Source organism: Myxine glutinosa, unplaced genomic scaffold (assembly GCF_964187855.1).
Source record: "Myxine glutinosa unplaced genomic scaffold, kmMyxGlut1.1 SCAFFOLD_330, whole genome shotgun sequence".
In the NCBI taxonomy this organism is placed as follows: domain Eukaryota; kingdom Metazoa; phylum Chordata; class Myxini; order Myxiniformes; family Myxinidae; genus Myxine; species Myxine glutinosa.
Window position 1 is genome coordinate 240,343 of NW_027616447.1, and position 27,857 is coordinate 268,199.

Genomic DNA, 27,857 nt, shown 5'->3' on the forward strand with positions numbered 1-27,857 from the left:
CCCTCCCACACATCTCCCGATGTCCCTGCTCTCAAATGTTGTGTTTGTGTGCTTCCTCCCCTTCTCTCCCCATCTTGTGTACCGGTCCCCTTTTTATATACTTTGTTTGATAAATGTTAGCTCTTTCACGAGCCTCGATTCTGTATATAAAAAAACAAAACAAACAAAAAAAAGTCTTCTTCTTCTTCTTCAAATAAAATGACCACACTCTACATTAACCCTCTTAATTGCGTTAATTCCGCCAAGACCCTTCAGGCCACCAATACCCCAAAAGACCCCGAAGGCCCAAAACATCCCGAAGACCCAAAGCACCCCGAAATGGTCAAAGATGCCGACCCCTCCGATACGACGTGCGGTGAAGCGCGCGGGGCGCGCCGAGTCACGCACGCTGGACGCTAGTATATATAAATAAATCAAGCACCCTTCCTTCGCCAATATATCCACACTTTTGAGTACAACATTAAATTTAAAAAAAACTCAAAAGTATTTTTACATTTTTTGATTTATTTCACGTTCAATTGCACATTCATCCAATAACCTGAAACACTACTTTTCCTTTTGCCATTTTATATGTGGAGGCATTCTCGAATAAATTCTAATTTATTGATCATTCGATCATTCATTCGTTCATTCATGTAAAGCTCTTCACAAAATGCAAACACCACATATAGAAAATACCTGGGGTGATATCCATATCCATGTCACATGTCACATGTCACATTCATTGCGTCACTGAGAACGTTATTATACGAGTAAAAACAAAAACTGATCATTCTCTGCACAAATGATTTCTTTTTTCATGAATAATCTTTGCTCTCTCTCATTGGGAAATGTTAAAGGTACAATTATTTTGTTTGCAATGACTGCAGCTTTAAAACTATTTCACAAGGCTGTAACAAATGACCCTTCGTCAATGGAGCGACCATATTGGGGAAGACGGAACACTATGGGGGGAGCACAAGAAAAATGGACACGGGCGGGCGGGCGGAATGCCCATTGCCCAAGCATTTATAACTTTGAAGGTAACGGAGCGAAAAGGTAACAGTTCGGTTAATGCCTTTTTTCCTCGATTCTTCTTGAAGACGAAAATGTTTTGAACAACCGCTGTTCAAGAATCACACGTCAAGCAACAATCATAACATCGACGTTCGACGTATTCATGATGTATAAAACCGCTGAATGAGGTGGATTTCATTTTTCCATTTCCATCGGTGGATGAGCATGAACACCAGGCAAGGTGGTGCCAGGACATCACCGGTCCTGGCACTGCCAAAACGAATCAATCACCCCGAAGGTAATCGAGATCAGGCCTCCATTCAAGCTACTTCACCACAGCACTGTTCTTGCCCAACCTGAAAGGAAGACAAGGACGACAACAATATTTCAGGGAATGTTGCATCATTTATCCTGAAATATCATTTGGCAACATTCAGAAAATGACTACCGACCGCCAACAAAAGATGCCCTGACATTTGACATCATGCGAGCTACCTATCGAGCCCTGATCTGGACACATGCAGGACAGGCATATCCTGACCTTCCTCCACCAGAGGAATGTGGATAGCACATCGATGGCGCGAAGTTAGTACCAAAGCTAATGAGCCTCGTACCTGTACCAGATGCCTGCCGCGAGTTAATAAGCTGTGGATGCCAGAGAAGTTGTGCATCGTCAAGATGCTCGTGTAAAAGCATGTCCGTCTCCATGCATTGGTGCATGTAAATGCGGACCAAGATGCACAAAGCCGGCAAACTCTCTGGCTGGTGATGAGACATCTGATTCAGAAGCAGATGATTCGACTAACCGATGGACTTTCAGATGCATTGTAATTACCGTATGGTGGACATTTAAGTGAATTGTGAACATGATAGACATTAAAATGGATAGTTACCAAGATGGACATTCAAGTGAACTTTTATTTTGCTCGACATCTCAGTTAAATCATGAACATGATGGGCATTCAACTGAATAGAAAATATGATGGACATTCAAGTGAATTCTGATTTTGTTGGACAAACATTTAGTATTATGAAACACATTTGTATCTCCAAATGAAACATTTATGGTGTATTTTTGTGTTTGTGTGTATTATTCCACAGGTGGCCAAAATAATCTAAGGCATCTTTAATTCAGGTCTCTTTAGTCTTGATAATGTGCAATGCAGTCGCGAAAATCATGATATTTATCTCGATGTTATACCTGAAGTAATTGCCAATATCACATCGACTGTATCCAAACTTATGTTGTATGCATATTGCATATACCATGAAGAAAATAAGGGGGTACACTTCGGTTTTGCGGTATTAAACTCAGAAATATTAATATCAGATATATTTGTGTGGTATCATTATTTTGCACAGTGTACTGGGAAACTTTTAGAGTACACATTAAACCAATACCTTCGTTATTCTCTGTGTTATGAAGACAATTTATGATGTATCAAAATGTAAGACAAAATATACATTTCACCATTTTTACAGATTTCTTGACCCAGAGGTAACCGCAGATGTCACCGACAGCTGGGTTGCAGCTTCCATATTGTATGGAAGTACTCTGATCATTTTGACACCTCACACGACCCTCTATGTCCATTATTGGCAGAGTGATGTGTGATTTTAAGAATTCAAGAAAACGCGTTTGGACCCTGACACCGGCAGACATTAATCGCATTGTCGTAAACCCCCGCACACCGCGACAACTTGACAACCCTCCTAATGTGGTCCAAATGGGTGCACTTAATGAAATTATTGGGGATGTCGGTTTACACAAGGTGGGGGTGGGTGCAACGAAGTTTTAAAATATGGCCTATGGCCGCCATACGAACAACATTCACCCTAAATATTGGCCACGCGTGGGCGTGGCCTGTGCACGACCACATATACATGTCATGTAGGCCTACTCCCACAAGGGAGTGGCGCAGTTTAGGCTTGTCTGCGATTATTGGAGCCATTACCATTGCCTTCATCCATCATAATAAGAATGGAAATATTGTTCGAGTTTTTGGCCAATGCGCGTTATGCTGTCCCGAGGGCGGAATATTGACCTCGGCCGTTCGGCCCTCGGGACAACGTAGCTGCGTATTGGCCTGAAACCCAAGCAATATTATAATCTGACTATAATCCACCGACACCCACATTGCCAAGGTCACAATCACTGACATTTGTTTCGTGACATTCAAAGCACTATTAATATACCTACATGCCAACAAACCCAATAATAATATTGTATTGCAGAGTGTGCCTCGAAGTGCCAGGAAATGGCATCTAAGAGTTATTTTTTCAGGTCACTTTAATTTACCATAATTATTGTAGCTAATCTGAGCCACTGCCTAATCTGAGCCATAGTGCCGTGTCTGCATTCCTTAAAATTGTGACAAAGAACACTCACCACAAGCACTTGACCGCCTGGATGCTCCCCCGCAGCGTTGCATCTTCTCGGCAGATTGGTCGGCACGTCCACTTGTGTCAGCTGGCTGCAGAAACGGTGACGGGACAAAGTCGGGATGGGTTGGATTGTTCACCTCTTCTTCCCCTGTAGAAAGGACAATCAATTATTGTCAAATCAAACGTATGCAATCGATACGTTTACGATATTTTTGAACCATAATCATTGGGCAAACGCCGACCACTCCTATTGGGCTAGCCTTCAGCCTGAACCCGGACCCGAACCCCCCATCCCCGGTGACTTTCAACGTGGCACCGTCAAAGGATGCCACCTTTGCAACAAGTCAGTTCGTCAAATTTATGCCCGGTCGCAGCTGCCCACGGAGTGAAAAATACAATCTGGAGAGCCGATGAAGCCTCTCTTTTGAAACAGCCGGAAGTAATGAGACGGCCATGTTGGAGGGCCGATTGTTTGGACCAAGGGCACATTTGGAAGTAACATTTTGGAAGTGGGATGATGAAGTTGGAAAGAGGATTGACGAGAAGAGGAAGAAGTTCAAGGAGTGGCAGAAGGCAAAGGGTACGGGAGCAGAAACAGCAGAGCATGAAAGTTATAAGGCAGCCAGGAAGGCTGCAAAGAAAGAGGTAGCAAAGGCGCAGGAGGCATGTAGGAAAATGTTCGGAGAACGCTTGGATTCGGAAGAGGGTCAGAAAGCAGTATTCAGGATTGCAAAGCAGATGGCGAAAGAGAGGTGTGATGTGATGGGGGTGAGTTGCTTGAAGGATGAAGTGGGACAAATCGTTGTCGACCCAGATGGAAATAAAGGAAGATGGAAAAGATATATGGAAATGCTGTTGAATACAGAGAATGAATGGGATGGCAACATAGAGAGTAACCCAGTTTTAGGACCGGCAGAGAAGATAACTGAGAAGGAAGTTGAGGAAGCGATAAAAGCAATGAAGGGTAGAAAAGCCGGAGGGCCGACGGGAGTTGTGGGAGATATGTTGAAGGCAGCAGGAAGTTGGGGTGTGAAGAGAATGACAGAGATCTGTAATCTGGTGGTGAAAGAAGGCTGCATTCCAGTGGATTGGGAACTGAGTACCTTCGTCCCTCTATACAAGGGGAAAGGTGACCCTCTGGAGTGTGGCTCGTACCGAGCGAAAAAGTTATTGGAGCATGGAATGAAGGTATTGGAAAGGGTGTTGTAGAGGAGGATAAGGAAGAAAGTGAAGATCGACGAAATGCAGTTTGGATTCATGCCAGGAAGAGGAACGACAGACGCGCTTTTCATTGTGAGGCAGTTGCAGGAGAAGTACATGGAGAAGAGGAAGAAGTTGTTTCTTGGGTTTGTTGATCTGGAGAAAGCATTCGATCGGGTTCCACGCAAAGTATTGACATGGGCATTGAGGATGTTAGGAGTGGAGGAATGGTTGATCAGAGTAGTGATGGCAATGTACAAAAGAGCCGCACAGCTGTAAGGACGAAGGACGGGAACAGTGGTGAGTTTGAGGTGAAGGTGGGAGTGCATCAGGGGTCGGTACTAAGTCCACTACTATTTGTAGCTGTGATGGAGGTGCTGGCTCAGAACGTAAAGGAGGGTTTACCATGGGAGTTGTTGTATGCAGATGATCTGGTGTTGATTGCGGAAAGTATGGATGGACTGAAGGAAAAGATGAACACGTGGAAGGAATGTATGGAGACAAAAGGTCTGAAGGTGAATATCGGAAAGACGAAGGTGATGGCAAGTGGTAAAGCATGTGGTGAGGTGGAAAGAACTGGGAAGTGGCCCTGTGCTGTGTGTAGGAAGGGTGTCGGAGTGAACTCCATTCAATGTACAATGTGCGCTGAGTGGGTTCATCAAAAATGTAGTGGTCTGAGAGGGTCATTAACCAGTGTGGCAGCTACATTCAAATGTAAGGTGTGCACAGAGGGAGCTGCAGATGGAGGAAATGTTGAGTTGGATCTTGGAGACGGCGTGAAGCTGGAAGGTGTGAAAACATTTTGCTACCTCGGAGACATGCTGAATGGAGAAGGTGGGTCAGACTCGGCAACGGTTGCTCGAGTGAGATGTGCATGGAAGAAGTTTCGGGAACTGAGTGGCGTGCTGATGATGAGGGGAGTGTCGTTGAAGCTGAAGGGAAAGGTGTATGCTGCATGTGTGAGAAGTGTTGTGATTTATGGGAGCGAGACATGGGTAATGAACGTCGAGCAGCAACGAAGGTTGGAAAGGGTGGAAATGCGAATGGTTCGACGGATGTGCGGAGTATCGGTGAGAGAGAGGAAGACAAATGATGAATTGCGAAAGATGATGGGAATAGAGCCTGTGATTGATGCTGTGAAGAGGAACAGGTTGAGATGGTTTGGTCATGTGTTGAGGAAGGATGAAAGTGACTGGTTGAGAAGAGTGATGGAAATGAATGTAGAAGGAAGCAGAGGACGGGGAAGACCGAGAAAGACTTGGCTAAAGATGGTGGAAGAAGAAATGCGGGCAAGGGGGTTAACAAGGAGAGATGCAGAAAATAGGGCAAAATGGAGAAGATTGTCATGGGGACTGCAAGGCTAACCCCCGCTCTAGCAGGGAAAATGGCCTTTAAAATGCATGTTGTTGACACGACCATGAAGAAGATTTTGCCTTGATAGGACAAATTCTAACTTCACTTGGTGGGGAAAGTTAACCTGAAGTTTCCAACTGAGCATAAATCTCTTTATATTCCTCATCACATCCTCATGGCAAAGATGGATCGCAACGATTTAAATGTCAGACAAGGAAGATTGGATGTGGGATTTCAACTGTGTACCAACACTCACTGACCTACTCCTTTTCAAACGCTGCTCCTGGAATCTTTGATTTATACAAAAAAGTACTGCAAGACAAGACAGCCGATTTAAGAGTGATAAAAATTAGCAAATCAGGAGGACCTGAGGAGATATGAGTGAAGTATGGACCTGCCTCGGTGAACATGGGGTTCAGGTCCTGAATAAACTATTTAACTGTGTTTTGATGAGAGGAAATCCAAAGGGAATGGAGGCAAAGCATTCTGGGAAAAACATTTCATAGTCCAGTTGCCAGATGCATATATTTTAGATAATTTAAGTTATTTAAGATAATATAATTTAAGTTAGATAATTTAAGTCCAACAACATGAAGTTGTGCACATAAAATGTTTTTAAATGGTTTCTGGTGATTTAAGGTCTCCTGAATCAGAAACTGCATCACAATACTCTGTCATCATGAAAGATGTTTTATATATATTGTTGCGGATATGAGGACTGTATTTTTTTTTGATTGTGTGCTTTATCATTATTATTATTATTGTTATTCTGCGCCTCCTGCCTCCGCCGGAGCTGTGTAAAGGTCAAAAGGGCGTCCCATAACTAGTCCACAAGCATACACGTCAGCCAATAATAGAATACCCCTGTTCGATAGTTATATCTTATTCTGTAGCGGTTACCGCTGGATGCACACATTCGCCTTGCACCGGCCAGAACACGGCCAGACGCGCCTCTCCCGGGCATGCCCGGACTCACTGTTCCCGGGCACGCCCGAACCTCCCGGGCACGCCCGGTCTCGTCTTTCCCGGGCATGCCCGCTCTCGCCTTTCCAGGGCTCGCCCAGAGCGTCCGGGCATGCCCGCTATCGCCTTTCCAGGGCTCGCCCAGAGCGTCCGGGCATGCCCGCTATCGCCTTTCCAGGGCTCGCCCAGAGCGTCCGGGCATGCCCGCTATCGCCTTTCCAGGGCTCGCCCAGAGCGTCCGGGCATGCCCGCTATCGCCTTTCCAGTGCTCGTCCAGAGCGCCCGGGCACGCCCAGCCTCGACTTGCCAGGCCGCAGCCAAACACGCCCGGGCAGGTCCAGACTCACCTTTCCAAGGCTCGCCCTTGATACCCGGGCATGCCCGGTATAGCTTTTGCCGGGCAAACTTCCCGACATACAACAACAACACAACATGCATTTTAAAGGCCATTTTCCCTGCTAGAGCGGGGGTTAGCCTTGCGGTCCCCATGACAATCTTCTCCATTTTGCCCTATTTTCTGCATCTCTCCTTGTTAACCCCCTTGCCCGCATTTCTTCTTCCACCATCTTTAGCCAAGTCTTTCTCAGTCTTCCCCGTCTTCTACTTCCTTCTACATTCATTTCCATCACTCTTCTCAACCAGTCACTTTCATCCTTCCTCAACACATGACCAAACCATCTCAACCTGTTCCTCTTCACAGCATCAATCACAGGCTCTATTCCCATCATCTTTCGCAATTTATCATTTGTCTTCCTCTCTCTCAACGATACTCCGCACATCCGTCGAACCATTCGCATTTCCACCCTTTCCAACCTTCGTTGCTGCTCTACGTTCATTACCCATGTCTCGCTCCCATAAATCATAACACTTCTCACACATGCAGCATACACCTTTCCCTTCAGCTTCAACGACACTCCCCTCATCATCAGCACGCCACTCAATTCCCGAAACTTCTTCCATGCACATCTCACTCGAGCAACCGTTGCCGAGTCTGATCCACCTTCTCCATTCAGCATGTCTCCGAGGTAGCAAAATGTTTTCACACCTTCCAGCTTCACGCCATCTCCAAGATCCAACTCAACATTTCCTCCATCTGCAGCTCCCTCTGTGCACACCTTACATTTGAATGTAGCTGCCACACTGGTTAATGACCCTCTCAGACCACTACATTTTTGATGAACCCACTCAGCGCACATTGTACACTGAATGGAGTTCACTCCGACACCCTTCCTACACACAGCACAGGGCCACTTCCCAGTTCTTTCCACCTCACCACATGCTTTACCACTTGCCATCACCTTCGTCTTTCCGATATTCACCTTCAGACCTTTTGTCTCCATACATTCCTTCCACGTGTTCATCTTTTCCTTCAGTCCATCCATACTTTCCGCAATCAACACCAGATCATCTGCATACAACAACTCCCACGGTAAACCCTCCTTTATGTTCTGAGCCAGCACCTCCATCACAGCTACAAATAGTAGTGGACTTAGTACCGACCCCTGATGCACTCCCACCTTCACCTCAAACTCACCACTGTTCCCGTCCTTCGTCCTTACAGCTGTGCGTGCTCTTTTGTACATTGCCATCACTACTCTGATCAACCATTCCTCCACTCCTAACTTCCTCAATGCCCATGTCAATACTTTGCGTGGAACGCGATCGAATGCTTTCTCCAGATCAACAAACCCAAGAAACAACTTCTTCCTCTTCTCCATGTACTTCTCCTGCAACTGCCTCACAATGAAAAGCGCGTCTGTCGTTCCTCTTCCTGGCATAAATCCAAACTGCATTTCGTCGATCTTCACTTTCTTCCTTATCCTCCTCTACAACACCCTTTCCAATACCTTCATTCCATGCTCCAATAACTTTATCGCTCGGTACGAGCCACACTCCAGAGGGTCACATTTCCCCTTGTATAGAGGGACGAGGGTACTCAGTTCCCAATCCACTGGAATGCGGCCTTCTTTCACCACCAGATTACAGATCTCTGTCATTCTCTTCACACCCCAACTTCCTGCTGCCTTCAACATATCTCCCACAACTCCCGTCGGCCCTCCCGCTTTTCTACCCTTCATTGCTTTTATCGCTTCCTCAACTTCCTTCTCAGTTATCTTCTCTGCCGGTCCTAAAACTGGGTTACTCTCTATGTTGCCATCCCATTCATTCTCTGTATTCAACAGCATTTCCATATATCTTTTCCATCTTCCTTTAATTCCATCTGGGTCGACAACGATTTGTCCCACTTCATCCTTCAAGCAGCTCACCCCCATCACATCACACCTCTCTTTCGCTATCTGCTTTGCAATCCTGAATACCGCTCTCTGACCCTCTTCCGAATCCAAGCGTTCTCCGAACATTTTCCTACATGCCTCCTGCGCCTTTGCTACCTCTTTCTTTGCAGCCTTCCTGGCTGCCTTATAACTTTCATGCTCAGCTGTTTCTGCTCCCGTACCCTTCGCCTTCTGCCACTCCTTGAACTTCTTCCTCTTCTTGTCAATCGTCTTTCCAACTTCATCATCCCACCACCATGTTTCCGAGTGCCTTGGTGGTCCTTTTGTCCATCCACATACCTCACCAACGGCTCCCAACAGACTAGCTTTCATTGACATCCAACCACTTTCAAGCTCAACCACATCATCCTCGACCCTACTCAGCCTCTCTTTTAATGCCTCCCTTACTGTCACCTCTTTCAACCTCCACACCTTCATTCTCGGTTGGTACTTCACCCGCCGAGCTCTCCTCGCACCTTTCACCCTTACGTCGCAGACAACCAAGTGGTGCTGTGAAACAGCCTCCTCCCCCGGGATCACCTTTGTGTCTCGGAGGTGCCCCCTATCTCGCCTACGCACCATCAGGTAGTCAACGGTTGTCGTCGACCCACCTGACGTGTATGTAACAAGCTTATTATCCTCTTTCTGGAACTGAGTATTACAAATCAACAAATCAGCTCCATCAGCAAACTCCAAAATCCTCCGTAACCCCCATGAACTCCTTCAAAACCATCCATACTCCTTCCCACATGTCCATTTAGGTCTCCTCCTACCACAACAACTTCCTCATCTTTCACGTTTTCCATCAGCTTCTCTATCGCACACCAGAACATGTCCTTCTCTTCATCGCTCCGACCAACCTGCGGAGCATATCCCGAGATGACGTTCACCAAGAGCTTTCCAATCATCATTTTCACCATCATCAACCTATCACTCACTCTAGTCACACTCACCACACTGTCTACAAACTCCTCAGAAAACAGGACACCAACACCATTCATGCCCTCCAGGCACCCTTGCCACACAAACTTGTATTTCTGTCCCTGCCTACCCTTCACCATTCTCACACCACTTCCCTTCCATCTCGTCTCTTGCACACAACATATGTCCACTCTTCTTCTGACCAATACTTCCACCACTTCTCCTGATCTCCCTGTCATTGTCCCTACATTCCATGTCCCAAACCTCAGAAACCGATCTCCACTTCGGGCTGTACCCTGCCCACATGTAGTTGTAATTGTCATGGTTCTCTTTTTGAGGCAATGTTTTTTTTTTTTTATGGCCGGATGCCTTTCCCGACGCCAACCCACTTAGTCGCCTCCTACGACACGCAGGGATACGGCGTACCTATTCTTATCCAGGGTACACACTGGGAAACGTTTAAAACATGGAAATCCTGGGGGGGGGGGGGGGGGGGGGGATCACCGCTGCGGTTTAAACATATTTAAAGAAATATTTCAACAAAACCATGAAAACAATCTGGGAAAAGTCTCTAAGTGAGAACGTGGATTTGAGAAAGCAGGAGCAGAGGTGAAAGAACAAACGAGAATATAGGGGGCGGGGCACAAGTCGAGACGAGGAGGCCGCACGAGACACCAGGCCGCACGAGGCGCGGACAAAGAAACGACTAATTACACACAAATTTGCAACAACTACAAAACCAAAACCAAATAGAAACACACAATAACACATACACAACAAAATACGCAGCGGAAATTTGACAAAGAAACGAACGGGAAAACACTCAAACTTTGATGCCGTGGAGAGATCAAAGCAAGCCCCGTCGCTCGAGGGACCGGAAGCGGATTTGGGAACTTCACGATTGGGAACAAACTTCCCGACATAAATGTGTATATATATTGCTGCCCGATAAACGGGCTTTTGAGAGTACCCGAGTGTGATACATTTATTAAACCTACTCGGACGAATTTCCATCTTTGGTCGCGTCAATTCTTTCAACTCGCGTTGGAGCACAGCTCCTTCAATTCTGTGTTTTAGGGTAAGGCTGTGTCTCCCATTAATAGAAATACTCCATTGCACCAGTGAAAGAGATAGATTCCCTTCATTCCCACTCCCAAAACTTCCATTCCCATTGCCAATTACCTCCCTTCCAATTGCCAACTGCATTTTGGGCGGTTTTCCCTTCATCCGCCATTGACCACGAGGCAGGGTTGGGGAAGAAAGGCGTGCCTCCACCTCGTCATAGAGGGGAGGAGTGAGCCAGCCCCACTCGACCAACCATGAACAAGGGGTTTGGCTTGAGAGGGCGGAGAGAGAACGTTTGGGGGAGGTTCGCAAAGGTTGAGGCCTATATAACCCACGGCGGGGCGTTTCCGAAAAGAGATGCGCTTTGAGTAGAGTCGAGGAGGGAGGAGATCAGAAGACAGGAAGGCCTTGAGTTGGACTAAGCAAGAGAGGAAGTTGTTGGACTGGGTGGGACTAAGAAAGAGAGAGAAAGAGTCCTGAAGCTTGTGAGGGAAGGAGAGAGAACCCGTCACACCAACCCTCCACCAAGCTCCGCGTTGGCTCCACCAAGCGTTCACCTCCACCAAGGCTCCACCAAGCTCCGCGTTGGCTCCACCAAGCGTTCACCTCCACCAAGGCTCCACCAAGTTCCGTGTTGGCTCCACCAAGCGTTCACCTCCACCAAGGCTCCACCAAGCTCTGTGTTGGCTCCACCAAGCGTTCACCTCCACCAAGGCTCCACCAAGCTCCGCGTTGGCTCCACCAAGCGTTCACCTCCACCAAGGCTCCACCAAGCTCCGCGTTGGCTCCACCAAGCGTTCACCTCCAGCCATCCACCTCCTGCCATTCCTGTCATTCCCCGCGTGAGTCTGTCTTTTGTTTGTTCTGTCCTGGGTTAATTAAGACTGTAGGTAAGCTAGTATTTGCACTGTGTCACCTGCGTGTTATGTGTTGTAAATAAACGTGACTGCTTTCTTTTTGCTTGTGTGTATAATAAATCCTGTTATTCCTCCGTACTCTGTTTTCTTCTCTCTTCCTCTTTACATTCGGTCGCTTTAGAGGTTTCCCGATTGAATACCTGTGGCGCGATCTGGTCAACGTTCAGGAAGTCGGGCCAATCGGGGATCCTGCAACGGTCGCGGTTGACCATCCGCTCGGCCCAAAGTAACATCTTGTCCGCGACCCGTAACAATATATATATATAGATATTTTAAAAATACCGGGATCGAGTCTTAAGACGTCTCCTTTTTCAGGAGTAGAGGAAATGAAGTTTGGCACCATTCCACCCACAACTTATACTTCTTTATTAACAATCTTCGTGCGAAATAAGTTGTATAAGCACAAAGTAGAAAAATAATAGCTTCGCAATAAATTTAATTTCTGTCGACAGAGGTCAAAAGGTCATCTAAATTGGCAGAAGCCCAACATTGTGTTAAAAAAAATTTGTTTTGGTAAAATTCTTGAAAAGTTTATTTTGAAAATAATGTTACGTTTGTGGGGGGAGGGTGGGCAGTAGGCAATACCTTAGCCCAGGTAGATTTGCATAGATAGTGTGCTCTGATTGTCATGAAGAAGAAGAAGCCCCATGTATCATAAGTAGGGATCCGGTAGACGGTATGTCGTGCAAGAGCGTATTTTCGTTCCCATCACGAGGGGTGGGGTTATGTTAATTGGTGAAGGACTATGGGTAATTAATCCCTTGTATGTAATGGCCTCTGTTATTTTCCTCTGTTTCTTATGACACCAGCAACACACACAGATAGCCAGGCAATCACGCATTTATAACACTAAATAAAAACCAACTGGAAGCAGGACATTGAAAACTACCACTGATACCACCGACCTGGTGAGCACACAGGCACAGGAGGTCCGGGAGGCGACGCCCTGAAGAGCAGTGATTGGTCCGGGATTGATTGGCGCAAGGACTGCTAAGATGGGATTAGTGATTGGTGGAGTAGGCACGGATGAAGTCAGAGCATTGAGTTTAAAATAACGCTCTCCCCGACATTTTTTCCTCTTTGCTGTCCCTCTAGAAGACAAAAGACGTTGTTCCGACATTTTCTGCCCCTTACACCCGGGAGATCATAGCGAACGGTGGCATTTTTGCTCTCTTGCGTTGGGCATTGGTGCTGTGCAGTCAGCATTTCATATCCGTAACTTTGGGTTTTGACGATCGTGAGGAAAGGCGGTCGTGGCTTGTGGACTCTGGCACGCTTGGCCGTGGCTTTGTGATGGCTGAGGGCCATGCCGAGTGAACCGGAGAGGCGGCGGTGCTGTGTGGAGCAGAGACGAGTGAACGGGCGCGGCCTGCTCGCTGCGCACTCGACAGCTAGAGGGGTGAACTGTGCACGGAGGCCTGGTTCCTGCTCGCGTGCTGCACGACAAAGCGTGCTGTTCCCGCCAAGGACGCGGGGGTTTGGACGATTCCTAACGAGGTTTAAGAGCAGATCGGAGCTATGTGCCCACTAAACAAACACACATTTTTTACTTTCGTTCTTTTATATTTCCCTATGTGTGTATTTGAGTCTGTCTGGGGACGTCCCATTTAGGATATTAGTTTAACGTGAATTTTTTTGTTGCTGGCATTTATTTTCAATAAACCTGTATATTTTGAACATTTTAATTGTGTGTCGGTTTGAGTTAATTGTTGCAGGTTCAAAGACTGCTGGTGGACCCCGACTTCCCCCCCCTCTCCCCCCCAGCCCCACCACCCACTCTTCCCCCGTGCGTATAATGAAGGTGCGCCATAGGTTTGAACGCCTTGGAGTTAAAGCTCGTTTGGTCATCTGTGTCGCCCTGCGGTGTTCACGACAGGGCAGACACGACAATAACATTACCCCGTACCCCTCCATCTACCAAATGGTACACCTGGACACTCACCTTTCTGAGAAACCTCAGAGGAGATTTCCAGGAATGCCTCATTCTGAGATGTGGGAAAACCCCCAAAATATTCCACATTGAAAAGAAAGGAATCCTGATCAAGTTGCTGTTGATGTAAGAGAATAACTATTTTTACTCCGATAAATGTATTTTGATTATTGTTCTTTGAACAAATACAGGTTTGTAACATTTATCCCACAAATCGATCAACTTGTCCTATTTAAGGACGCTCAAATTAATTCTTGTGGAGCCCTGCTTGTTATTGAACGTACGAGGAAGATAATCAATTCAGTTCTTGTGAGATGTTATTGGGGAATATTGGATCAAGAGTGGACATGGGGTGCAAATTATTGTCAATAACTAAGTAAATAACGTCAATTGTGGTTATACACCTGTTATGGGAATTTCCCATTGATTTCAATGAAAGTTAAATACATGTGTTGACAAATATTGCAAAACAAATCAATGTAACTTATCAATGAAATATTTTACATGCATTGGGTCTTGACCCGCTCCATCCTCGGTGAAAGTACTTTCGTCTAAGATTGCACTTGTAAATGATTCGGTCAAATCGTGAAGAATTTTCTTTCTTTGTTACCTCCGCCACCAAAGGTGGATGGGGGTTATGTTTTTACCCCTGTTTGTTTGTTTGTGAACACGATATCTCAAAAAGTTGTGGACGGATTCGGACAAAATTTGGCAGTGAGGTAGTGTATGTGACAAAGACGAAATGATTAGATTTTGGTAAAGATCCGGATTCGGCTACGAGAATGTTTTACGTGATCCTTCATCATTGAGAGATAGGGTCAGAAACGGTACATAGCAGGATATCTCAAAAAGTTATGGACGGATTTTGACGAAACAGATTGCACAGGTTGTGTGTGTGACAAGGAAGAATCGATTCAATTTTGCTGAAGATCCGGATCCGACGAGTCACATTTTTTAAAGTGATTCGTCACCAATGGGAGATTGGGCCAAAAACGATTTTGTTTCACAAACGATTTGCCAAAAACGACAAAAACGATTAATGGGAAAAACGATACAGCAGGAAATCTCCAAAAGTTGTGGACGGATGATTTTGATTAAATGTGATTCTGTATTGTGATTTTCTGGTCTACTCTGGGATACAAAACGTAAACTATCCACCTGGCAGAGGTATGCTCTATACTGAGTGCCGTTCTCGTGAATTCAGTCTGCATTTGATGGGCCAGCGTACTCCTGACCACTTGCGCACAAGACGGAAAGCGAAGCGGGTTCCTTTAGTGGATCCGACCGTCATGTTTGAATAGAGTTTGGACGTTTGGGCGATTTGGTAGGTCTCGACCGGCGATTGTAGGACCGAAAGATCCATGAGGGTGAGAGTGGATCACGTGCAGGGTCGTGTTCTCTAAATTGCTGGATTCCTTTCTTGAAGTTTTACTCTTTGGTCCAGCATGAATTTTATGGGTTCTTGAGGTTCCCGTCAGTGGTTGGGGTGAGCACAACGACCAAGGTCAGTGGATATGTTGAGGGCAAGGGGTATTGCTCTCATGGTGGTGGATCGTGGCACTGGGGGCCATCTCTTCCCTTCCCTTGGCTGGTGATCTCATGTGACTTCACACATCTGCAGAGTTCCCTCCGGGTCATACTCCTCCTTACATCCTGTGAGATGGGGTAGGGGTTGAGCAGAGGCAGCCTCACTGAACCTTCTCGGGTGAGCCAGCTAAGGGAAGGGTGCATTTTCGCGATGCCCGCCCACCAACGTTGAGCTGTGATCCAGGGTCGTGTGGTCCATCGTATACTTTTCATCAACCATTTTGGATAAACACATTTCTATCCGTTCAAAAACATACAGAACGAGAAAGAGCAATTAATGGTTGCACACCCTCGCTTGGACTTTCTACCTCTGCCATCGAAGGTGGATGGAGGTCTGTATTTTTTTTTTTTTTTTTTTTTTGTTTGTTTGCAAGATCGAGGCTCGTGAAAGAGCGAACATTAATCACACAGAAAGACAAACCGACACACAAACATATAACATCGGGAGCGGTAGACAAGATGGGGAGAGAGGGGGAAGGACACAATCACAACATTTGAGAGCAGGGACCGAGAGACATGGAGACATCGAGAGATCTGAGAGAGGGCGAGGGCTTTGGGGGAGGGCATGGGAAGGGGGAGGGGGGGTGGGAGAGGTATAAAACATATGGACACGGCCAGGACTTCCAGGAAAGAAGTTGGAATTTCAAACAAGGTGGATCTGGGGTGAATTAGCGGGGGTAGAAAAGATCAAGGTTTTGGATGGGGGAAGATAAGAGATGGTGGTGAACAGCTGTTTTAAAGACCTGGAGGGAGGAGTGGGATTGAAGGGAGTGAGGGAGTTTGTTCCAGAGGCGGGAGAAAAGAGGAATGAAAGAGTGAAGGTGAGCAGAGAGCCGAGATTTCGGCAGTTTAACCATCAGAGGGTTGCTGGCAGATCTTGTGCGACCTGTAGGAATATTTGGAGGACAGAGCACAGAGAGAGCTGGGGGTGCAAGGCCGGAGAGGAGTCGGTAGAAGACAGAAAGACCACCTACCTGCTTGCGGTGAGTGAGTGAAAGGCCCTCAGAGATAGCTTCATCGCGGGAGATTCCAATAATTCTGAAAGCTTTGGTTTCAACAGCGTGAAGCCGAGCTAGGTGTGAGGCAAGAGCACCGGCCCGGCCCATAGGGGAGAACAGTATTCCATTGAGCTGCGGATGAAAGCCTTGTATGTGGTGAGGAGCTCAGGTGTGCCGAGGAAGGACTTCGCACGACGGAGGATGCCCAGTCGGCGACTGGCTTTGGAGGCCAGCTTGGAAATGTGGTTTTCCCAAGAAAGATCATGGCAGATAGTGAGACCCAAAAGCTTGAGCGACAGAACTTCTTGGAGAGGATTGTTGAGAAAGTAGATGGGAGGGTTGTCCAGTCGATCTTTTCGGAGAGACATAGTAAGAGTGTGGGATTTGTCAGGATTGAAAGACATGTTCCACTTGTTTGACCAGTCTGTGATTTTGTCCAAGTCTTCAGAGAGTGAGGAGGCTGCAGACTGCCGATCTGAGGGAAGAGCAATGGAGCGGCAGAGAGTGGAGTCATCAGCAAAAAGATAGAGAGGATTTTCAAGTGAGTCAGAGAGATCATTGATGAAGACCAGAAAAAGCACAGGGCCCAGAACACTGCCTTGGGGCACTCCAGCCTGAACAGGAAGAGGAGATGAGAGAACCCCATTCAGGGCCACACGTTGACGATGACTAGAGAGGAAGTCAGCCAGCCATACGTGGAGATTTCCATGGATACCAAAGGAGGAGAGTTTGGTGAGCAGAGCGGGGTGCCAGACCGTATCGAAGGCACGTGATATGTCGAGGGAGACAGCTCTAATTTCCTGTTTGGCATTGAGGACCTCCATCCATTGTTGAGACAGCAGAAGCAGCATGTCCAGAGTAGCGTGACCTGGTCTGAAACCAAATTGATGCTCAGAGATCAAGCCATTGGAGAAGAGGAAAGATTTCATATCCGAAGCAATGATGGATTCCATGACTTTGCTGATAATTGGGAGAAGGCTGATTGGTCTGTCGTTGCTAGGATCTGTTTTTGCACCTTTTTTGTGCAAAGCGGTGATGTTGGCCGATTTCCAAGCAGATGGCAGTTGACCTTGAGCAAAAGAGAGGGTGAAGAGAACAGAGAGAGGGTGAGATAGAGCGGCAGAGCAGGATTTTAGGACCCGTGGGCTGATGCCGTCGGGTCCAGTTGCAGAATCAGAGTCGAGGGTTGACAAACTTTTCCACCTTGTCAGGAGGAAAGGACACGGAGTCCAGGAGCAGCTGGGTACGACTGGGTATGGTGGGTACAGAGAGGGATGGGTTTGGGACACAAGATTTAGAGGCAAACACAGAGTTGAGGCATTCAGCTTTTTCACGTGCGGAGTCAGCTGTGTAGCCGTTTGAGGTAAGGGAGGGGATGGAGGAGGAACAAACACCAGAAACGGATTTGACCAGACACCACCAGGTTTTGGAAGAGGGAGACAGATAAGAGAGTTCGGTCTTGAGAACGGAGAGATATTGTTTCCTGGCTCTCATGAGGGTGGACACACACTTGTTTCGGGCTTTGTGAAAGGAAATGAGATTTCCTTCCGTTGGATTTGCTTTCCAGGAGACGAAGGCAAGTTGTTTCTGGGCAACAGCCTCACCACAAGATTCCGTGTACCATGGACGGGAGGAAGGGTATGACAACTGAAGACGAGATGGGATAAATCTGTGCATGAGGGAGAGCAATTTACTTTGGAAGAATTCCCAGGATGAGTTGATGTCAGAGGTGGTAGAGATGGGAGACCAGTCCAGATGATTGATGGCTGCTTGAAGACCGTGCCAGTTGGCCTGAGTGAAATGCCAGACTCGTCGACGCTGAGCAGGCTCCCCGAGAATGGTCAGAGAGATGTCCACTTTAACAAGGACATGATCAGATGATCCGATTGGTGCAGAAGAGGAGCAGCAGACATTTTCAGGGAAGTTAGTCAGTACCAAGTCGAGAAGAGAAGACGCTCCGTTGACTGAGATCCGGGTCGGGAAATTGACAGATTGTGTCAGTCCCAGTGAGTCGCAGACGTCCTTTGCTGAGGAGCCATGGCTGGTGAGGGAGGTACCCACACCCAGCCAACTGGAATGACGACAGTTGAAATCACCACATATGAGGAAGAGAGAGTTGGGATGAGTAGATAGAAGTTGGTCCATATTATCAGACAGCGAGATGTAGATGGAGTCATCACTGTTTGGTGGACGGTACAACACACATATGAACAAGAGGTGGGAGCAAAGGGGAAGCCGTAGCCAGAGGTATTCCTGGGGGTGAGGTGGAGAGAGTACAGTGCAGGGCGAGTGAGGACGAGAGTTTTTGATAAAGATAGCAACCCCACCTCCAGGACGAGGCTCAGGTCTATCATACCGGAGGAGGGAGTAACCCGGGAGAGATACTAAGGAATCAGAGACATCATGAAGGAGGAAAGTTTCTGTTAAGCAGATCATGTCTGGTTTGACAGAAGCAACCTGTATGGAGAGATCAGTTAAGTTTGAACGAAGACCCCGGATGTTTGAGGTCCATACCGTTAATGAAGAGGAAGGGGGAGCATCGGATACAGAACAGGGGGGAGGAGGGGCAGGGTAAGATGTGGAAGAGGTGGAAGAGGTAGGGAGAGCTGTTGAAGGTGTGTCAGAGATTTCAGAATAGCTCGGAGAAAGAGAAGGATGGGGCGGACAAAAGGTTTGATGGTGATTGGGTGAGGCACAATGAGGTGTTATTTGAGGAGGGGGAAGAGCGAGGCAGAAGGTTGGGGGAGATGGAGGTGAGAGTTGGAAGGGGGAAGAATCGGGGAGGACGCTTTGAGGAGGGGGAGTGAGAGGGCGGAAATTGAGAAGAAATGAGGGTGGGGAGATTTGAAGGGGAGGGGCGAGGGGGGAGTTTGGGAGGGAAGGGACAAGGGGAGGGATTTGAAAGGGATGGGATATGGGGGAGATTTGGAGGGGAGGGGTGAGGGAGGAGTCTAGGAGGGGAGGGGTGAGGGGGTAGTTTAGGAGGGAGGGGCAAGGGGGGAGATTTGAAAGGGATGGGTGATGGGGAAGATTTGGAGGGGAGGGGTTATGGGGAAGATTTGGAGGAGAGGGGTGAGATTTGATTTTAGAAAGTGTACGATTAATGGGAAACGAACATTTATTGCAAAATGAGTTTCTTGGTTGCACACCCTCGCTTGGACTTTCTACCTCTGCCATCGAAGGTGGATGGAGGTCTGTATCTGTTTGTGAACAGGATATCTCAAAAGTTTGTGGCCAGATTCGGACAAAAAATTGTGGACAGGTTGAGTGTGTGATGAAGTCGAATCGATTCGATTTTGGTGAAGATACGAATCCGGATACGAGAATTTTTGAAAATTTTAAGTGATTCTTCACCATTGAGTGATTGGACCAAAAGATATGCAGCATCATATTTCAAAAAGGTGTGGATGATTTATGACAAAACTTGGTGGATGAGTTTGGTAAGTGACAAGAACAAGCCGATTAGCTTTGAGTTCAGGTCCAGGTCTAGATCCGACCTGTCAGTGGATACAAAACGTAAACTGTTCAGCCTGGCAGGGGTATGCGCTCTACCGAGTGCCGGTCTAGTTTTACATGCGACCTGCTGCCATGTTCGAATCTGGGTGAACATTTCCAAACAGCAAACTGACCAAAGCCCTCACCATGCATGCCCAGAGATAATAAAAGGTGTTGTAGCTGAGAGAAGGCAAGGGCAGGCAACAATCATATCACCTGAGAAATAAAACTTGATCAAAATCCAGATATGACTTTACAATACCAGCGACAGTCCAACTACCTACATCTCCAAACACCAAAAACTGTCCAACTACCTACATCTCCAAACACCAAATCACAAAAACTGTCCAACTACCTGCACTCCAAGCAGCATCCCACAGAGACTGTGCAACTACACACACCTCCAAGCAGCATCCCACAAAAACTGTCCAACTACCTACATCTCCAAACACCAAATCACAAAAACTGTCCAACTACCTGCACTCCAAGCAGCATCCCACAGAGACTGTGCAACTACACACACCTCCAAGCAGCATCCCACAAAAACTGTCCAACTACCTACACCTCCAAGCAGCATCCCACAGAGACTGTGCAACTACCTACACCTCCAAGCAGCATACCACAGCGACTGTGCAACTACCTACACATACAAGCAGAATACCACAGCGAATGTGCAACTACCTACACCAACAAGCAGCATGCCACAGCGACTGTCCAACTACATACACATACAAGCAGCATACCACAGCGACTGTGCAACTACGTACACCAACAAGCAGCATACCACAGCGACTGTGCAACTACCTACACCTACAAGCAGCATCCCACAGACTGTGCAACTACCTACACCTACAAGCAGCATACCACAGAGACTGTGCAACTACCTACACCTACAAGCAGCATACCACAGCGACTGTGCAACTACCTACACCTACAAGCAGCATACCACAGCGACTGTGCAACTATGTACACTGACAAGCAGCATACCACAGAGACTGTCCAACTACCTCCACCTCCAAGCAGCATACCACAGAGACTGTCCAACTAGATACAACAACAAGCAGCGTACCACAGAGACTGTGCAACTGCCGAAACCAACAAGCAGCGCACCACAGAGACTGTGCAACTACCTGCACCTACAAGCAGTGTACCACAGCGACTGTGCAACTACCTACACCTACAAGCAGCATACCACAGCGACTGTGCAACTATGTACACCGACAAGCAGCATACCACAGAGACTGTCCAACTACCTCCACCTCCAAGCAGCATACCACAGAGACTGTCCAACTAGATACAACAACAAGCAGCGTACCACAGGGACTGTCCAACTACCTGCACCTACAAGCAGCGTACCACAGAGACTGCAACTGCCGAAACCAACAAGCAGCGCACCACAGAGACTGTGCAACTACCTGCACCTACAAGCAGCGTACCACAGAGACTGTGCAACTACCTGCACCTACAAGCAGTGTACCACAGAGACTGTGCAACTGCCGAAACCAACAAGCAGCGCACCACAGAGACTGTGCAACTACCTGCACCTACAAGCAGCATACCACAGCGACTGTGCAACTACCTACACCTACAAGCAGCATACCACAGCGACTGTGCAACTATGTACACCGACAAGCAGCATACCACAGAGACTGTCCAACTACCTCCACCTCCAAGCAGCATACCACAGAGACTGTCCAACTAGATACAACAACAAGCAGCGTACGACAGAGACTGTGCAACTGCCGAAACCAACAAGCAGCGCACCACAGAGACTGTGCAACTACCTACACCAACAAGCAACGTACCACAGAGACTGTGCAACTGCCGACACCAACAAGCAGCGTACCACAGAGACTGTCCAACTACCTGCACCTACAAGCAGCGTACCACAGAGACTGTGCAACTGCCGAAACCAACAAGCAGCGCACCACAGAGACTGTGCAACTACCTGCACCTACAAGCAGCGTACCACAGAGACTGTGCAACTACCTGCACCTACAAGCAGCGCACCACAGAGACTGTGCAACTACCTGCACCTACAAGCAGCATACCACAGCGACTGTGCAACTACCTACACCTACAACCAGCATACCACAGCGACTGTGCAGCTATGTACACCGACAAGCAGCATACCACAGACACTGTCCAACTACCTCCACCTTCAAGCAGCATACCACAGAGACTGTCCAACTAGATACAACAACAAGCAGCGTACGACAGAGACTGTGCAACTGCCGAAACCAACAAGCAGCGCACCACAGAGACTGTGCAACTACCTACACCAACAAGCAACGTACCACAGAGACTGTGCAACTGCCGAAACCAACAAGCAGCGTACCACAGAGACTGTCCAACTACCTGCACCTACAAGCAGCGTACCACAGAGACTGTGCAACTGCCGAAACCAACAAGCAGCGCACCACAGAGACTGTGCAACTACCTGCACCTACAAGCAGCGTACCACAGAGACTGTGCAACTACCTGCACCTACAAGCAGCGCACCACAGAGACTGTCCAACTACCTGCACCTACAAGCAGCGTACCACAGAGACTGTGCAACTACCTTCACCTACAAGCAGCATACCACAGAGACTGTGCAACTGCCGAAACCAACAAGCAGCGCACCACAGAGACTGTGCAACTACCTACACCTACAAGCAGCGTACCACAGAGACTGTGCAACTACCTGCACCTACAAGCAGCATCCCACAGAGACTATGCAACTACCTACACCTACAAGCAGTATACCACAGAGACTGTGCAACTACCTCCACCTACAAGCAGCATACCACACAGACTGTGCAACTACCTACACCTACAAGCAGCATACCACAGCGACTGTGCAACTATGTACACCTACAAGCAGCATACCACAGGACTGTGCAACTACCTTCACCTACAAGCAGCATACCACAGAGACTGTGCAACGACCTACACCTACAAGCAGCACACCACAGCGACTGTGCAACTATGTTCACCGACAAGCAGCATCCAACAGAGACTGTGCAACTACCTACACCTACAAGCAGCATACCACAGAGACTGTGCAACTACCTACACCTACAAGCAGTATACCACAGCGACTGTGCAACTATGTACACCTACAAGCAGCATACGACAAAGACTGTCCCACTACCTCCACCTACAAGCAGCACACCACAGCGACTGTGCAACTATGTTCACCGACAAGCAGCATCCAACAGAGACTGTGCAACTACCTACACCTTCAAGCAGCATACCACAGAGACTGTGCAACTACCTACACCTACAAGCAGCATACCACAGAGACTGTGCAACTACCTACACCTACAAGCAGCATACGACAAAGACTGTCCCACTACCTCCACCTACAAGCAGCATAACGCAGAGACTGTGCAACGACCAACACCGACAAGCAGCATCCCACAGAGACTGTGCAACTACCGAAACCAACAAACAGCATACCACAGCGACTGTGCAACTACCTACACCTACAAGCAGAATACCACAGAGACTGTGCAACGACCTACACCTACAAGCAGCATAACACAGCGACTGTGCAACTACCTACACCTACAAGCAGCATACCACAGAGACTGTGCAACTACCTACACATACAAGCAGCATACCACAAAGAATGTCCAACTACCTACACCAACAAGCAGCATACCACAGAGACTGTGCAACTACCTACACATACAAGCAGCATACCACAGAGACTGTGCAACTACCTACACCTACAAGCAGCGTACCACAGAGACTGTGCAACTGCCGAAACCAACAAGCAGCGCACCACAGAGACTGTGCAACTACCTACACCAACAAGCAGCGTACCACAGCGACTGTGCAACTGCCGAAACCAACAAGCAGCGTACCACAGAGACTGTCCAACTACCTGCACCTACAAGCAGCGTACCACAGAGACTGTGCAACTACCTGCACCTACAACTTACAGTTGCAGTGTGCCCGAGGACGACGAGTGACGAGTGACGAGTGACGAGCCGGAGGGTGGTTGTTCTTCTTCTTCTTCCTCTGGGGGTCAACTTCCTGGATCTGGAACGGGAAGTGATATTTTTTTCTTTTATTCTTTCCTTTACCCTGTGGATGGTCCATCGATTTTATATATAATTATAAACCGAAGGGTTTTATATATATATATATAAGTCCTTAAGGGTCAACGAGATTATTTAAATATCTTTCAAAAAAACAACAACATTTCATTTTACGGTCGGTTGAATGTGACGTCACGACAAGGAACGGTGGACGATTTCAAATGCATTAATTAGCTTTTCAGTGATTAATTATTGATTAATTGGTTTAGATTCAAAAGGGTGGAGGCCCGGGTGCCCGGGGCGTCCGTCCGGACGTCTTTGGCTTGAAGGCTCATTTTCCGCGGCGCAACACCTGCGGGGGCCCAGGATCGAGGGTTCGAACCTTTAGCAGTTTGCTTGCAGCTCTCGATCTCATCGTTGTATACGTCATCGTGGCCCGCCTTAGCCCGGTGCACCACGACGCCTCCACCGATTGGAGCTCACTTGGAACATGCATTTAACCCCCATGTGATTGATCTAGTTACGTCACCGGCTGGAGCAAGGTTACGTCACCGGCTGGAGCAAGGCGATTCTGCTGCTGGTCTCGCTTGGGGGACCAATGGGTCGCTACAATATTAATATTAATATCGAGCAACACATTTATGCCAATAAATCATCAGCTATTGGAGTTGGACTAAAATCGTAAATACATAAATTGCTGGACAATAATATTAATAATATTCCTTGAACAACAACAACATGTTGTCTGTTCTGATGGTATATTGTCATTACAATATTACATCCTTGTAGTTGCGTACATGTTACTGTTAGATATATGAGAGGTGCGCCGAGTCACAAGTAGAACACATTTGTATTGACTATTGAGTATTGTCTAAACACTCGGTATTATATTACTAATTATTATTATTCTTATTACATGGAAGCGTAAGATTTATTATGCAGGCAGGCATGCATAAACTTTTACAAATAACACTGCATGTGATGAAATGAAAGTGAGCCTCCTTGTTGAAATATATACATAATTGGTTTTTGTCCAATAAAAAGGTGAAAAACACTGTACGGTATATTTATTTCTTGCCTCCGATCCTAAATGCATTGTACAGTCACGTGAAAGAGTAAGTAGGGGAAGGCGGGGCAAGTTGAGCATCGGGGTAAGTTGAAGTGAGGCACCACCTCCCAGCCATTTATGAATGAGTCAGACTTTGTGGTGGCGCCATCTATAGTATAGATGCCCCATTGCATAAGTCCACGTTGTGCCATATTGTTTTCTAAATTGAAATTGAAACGGAAACCAGTGTTGCAGAGGGAAAAATCCAATTTTCAGCCATAAAAGTAAAAAGGTGTAAAACAGGTAAGTTCACGTTTCTTCCATATGCAGCATGGAGATAATATGGATATCAGATGACAATTATTGTTAGTCCAGGTATGTGTCTCCATTCTTGTCGTAGACTTTAATACGATGGATGCATAGAAGATGTGTGTATGTGGAGACATCTCAGAAAGTTCAGACTGGGGTAAGTTGAGCCAGACCCTACGGGGCAAATCGAGCCATGGCTCAACTTGCCAACTCATGTTGGTGGAGATAATAATAATTAGCATTTATAATGCGCTTTTCCCCAAAGGCTCAAAGCGCTTACAGAATACCATATTATTACCGTACCCCGGTCATTGGATACATTGCGAGCCTGCACCACACTGGGTGTACCATCTCCACACCCCAGTATGCCAGGAGCTTGCAGCCCTATCTGAAAATCGCAAACGGAAGCCATCAGCCAAGAAATCAAAGAGATGCTTGTTCAAAGCTAATGGGAAAAAGACATGTCCCCCAAGATCAAACACCCCTAGTTCCAGTGAGACAGATGGTGATTCAGAAGTTGAGTATGATGACGAATCAGATGTGGACAGTGAATAGGATATCATTGAAGGTGACTTTGTAGTTGTCAAATGTGCTGGCAAATCAAGATTTGTGCATTACATTGCTCGGGTTGATGTACTGAATGGAGAGGAATTTCAGTTTGAAGGTGTCTTCCTGCAGAAAGTTGCTGGAAAAGTTGGATCTGACAACCCAGTGTTTGTTCCAAACCCAAAGGATGAAGCAGGATTTGAACTGCAAGACATCGTGCGTAAGCTGCCACAGCCTAAGTGCGTTGGCAGTTCTGCCCGTTGTTCTGGACAGCTTGTGTTCAATTATTGTGACTTGTCAGTTTGGCAGCTTAATTGACTTGATTTCTGACATGTTTTACTTTTAGTTGCAGATCCAAATGATGAAGCTGGCATTGATGAGCAAGATATTGTGCCTTAATTGCCACAGTCTGACTGTTGGCCTTTCTGGGTGTATTTGGGACACTTTTCTTTTATTGTGACTTGAAACTGTGACAGGTGGATCGAGTTGACTTTTCTTACCACAGTTGACAATCTTGTTTTTCTATGAGAGTGACTCAATTTGTTCGTAACTGATTACTATAACCATGAACACAAGGTAATCATTTCGTTCAGTGTTGTAGAATTTTACAACATTAAATATTTTTTTCTGGCAAAACAATGCTTTTCTACTTTAGTTATCTTTATTTGGGGCAATGATCAACTTACCCCTATGTGGTACAACTTACCCCAGAGGTTGGATCAACTTACCCCTCAGGCGGGCAAGTTGAGCCATTTTGCCTCCGTTTTTTCAAAATGTCACAGTGACTTTCAGTGTGGGGATAGAAAGTAAGAACCAGCTACAAAATGTTTCCCAAGGATTAAATTAGAAGGCAAGATACTCATTTGTGCAAGATCATCAGTAAGTTCAGTCCTAACATTCCAAGAACAAAAACTGGCTCAACTTGCCCCGCCTTCCCCTACACCCCATGTGAAGTTTTGACTTTTTCAACGTATTTCAACGTAATAATAATAATAATAATAATAACTAGCCGAAACCCGTGGAACATCCACGGAAGGGAGGATGTGGTGTATGGATAGAGTGTACCATTATGGATGGCATAGGGGATTTGCTTGTCCGAGTAAGAGTTAGGAAGAAAGATGAGAATGAAGAGTGCGTATATGAACAACGTATTTATTGCAAGCTAATTAAATGACAACGCTACGATATACTTTTGAAAATATCACGTACCGTCTCGAAGTCAATGGCATCCTTTTATCTCTTCGTATACAACTCTGATTTCTACCTTATCGTGAACAGGGTAAAGCCTACTTTGATAATCATGAACGGTGGCAGATGCAGGAGTTGGTGAAACGAAAGGGAGGGGGAGGGGGGGGGCTGATCATGACCGACCCTACGCCAATATGACTCAGCCAGCTGATTCAGAGACAACGCAGGAATTGCAAAGTTACCATCATATTGAGTCAACTTACACACTGGTCTTTGAGGAACAATAAACTGCTCTATTCAAGGTGCTTAAGTTAATCCTTCAAATCATTTAAAAACAACCCAACGTTGACGAAGCATGGCATACGAGGCCCGTTCAAAAAGTTCACGGAACGACGTACTCTCAAAGGTCTGAGGCCAAAATGTTTGTTTTTTCCCCCCCTTACACAACGGAAACAACAACTGGATAGGTAGGGCCGAGGCCTACGCCTACGTTTCGTCACTCGGCGAAGTACACTTTGTTTTAAGCTTTCAGAAGCTGAAGCCTTGGTATTTATTGCTTTATATGATACTGATGGGCTGCTGATCAGTTTCACTTCGTTGTAATCACAGTATATGGAAGACATTATGGTAAACCCACCTGATGAGGTTAGCG

General features: G+C 46.9%; 1 long non-coding RNA gene across 2 annotated transcripts; it reads right to left on the reverse strand.

Annotated features, from left to right (window-relative positions):
• Window positions 1–484: 484 nt before the first annotated feature.
• On the reverse strand, window positions 485–27,857 carry LOC144888964 (uncharacterized). Of its 2 annotated transcripts, none has more exons than XR_013621492.1 (4): window positions 27,843–27,857; window positions 24,016–24,115; window positions 3,386–3,529; window positions 485–1,352 (listed from the first exon to the last, which is right to left on the reverse strand). It is a non-coding gene; the product is annotated as an uncharacterized LOC144888964 (long non-coding RNA). The 2 variants fall into 2 exon arrangements; XR_013621493.1 differs by lacking the exon at window positions 27,843–27,857 and adding an exon at window positions 24,497–24,534.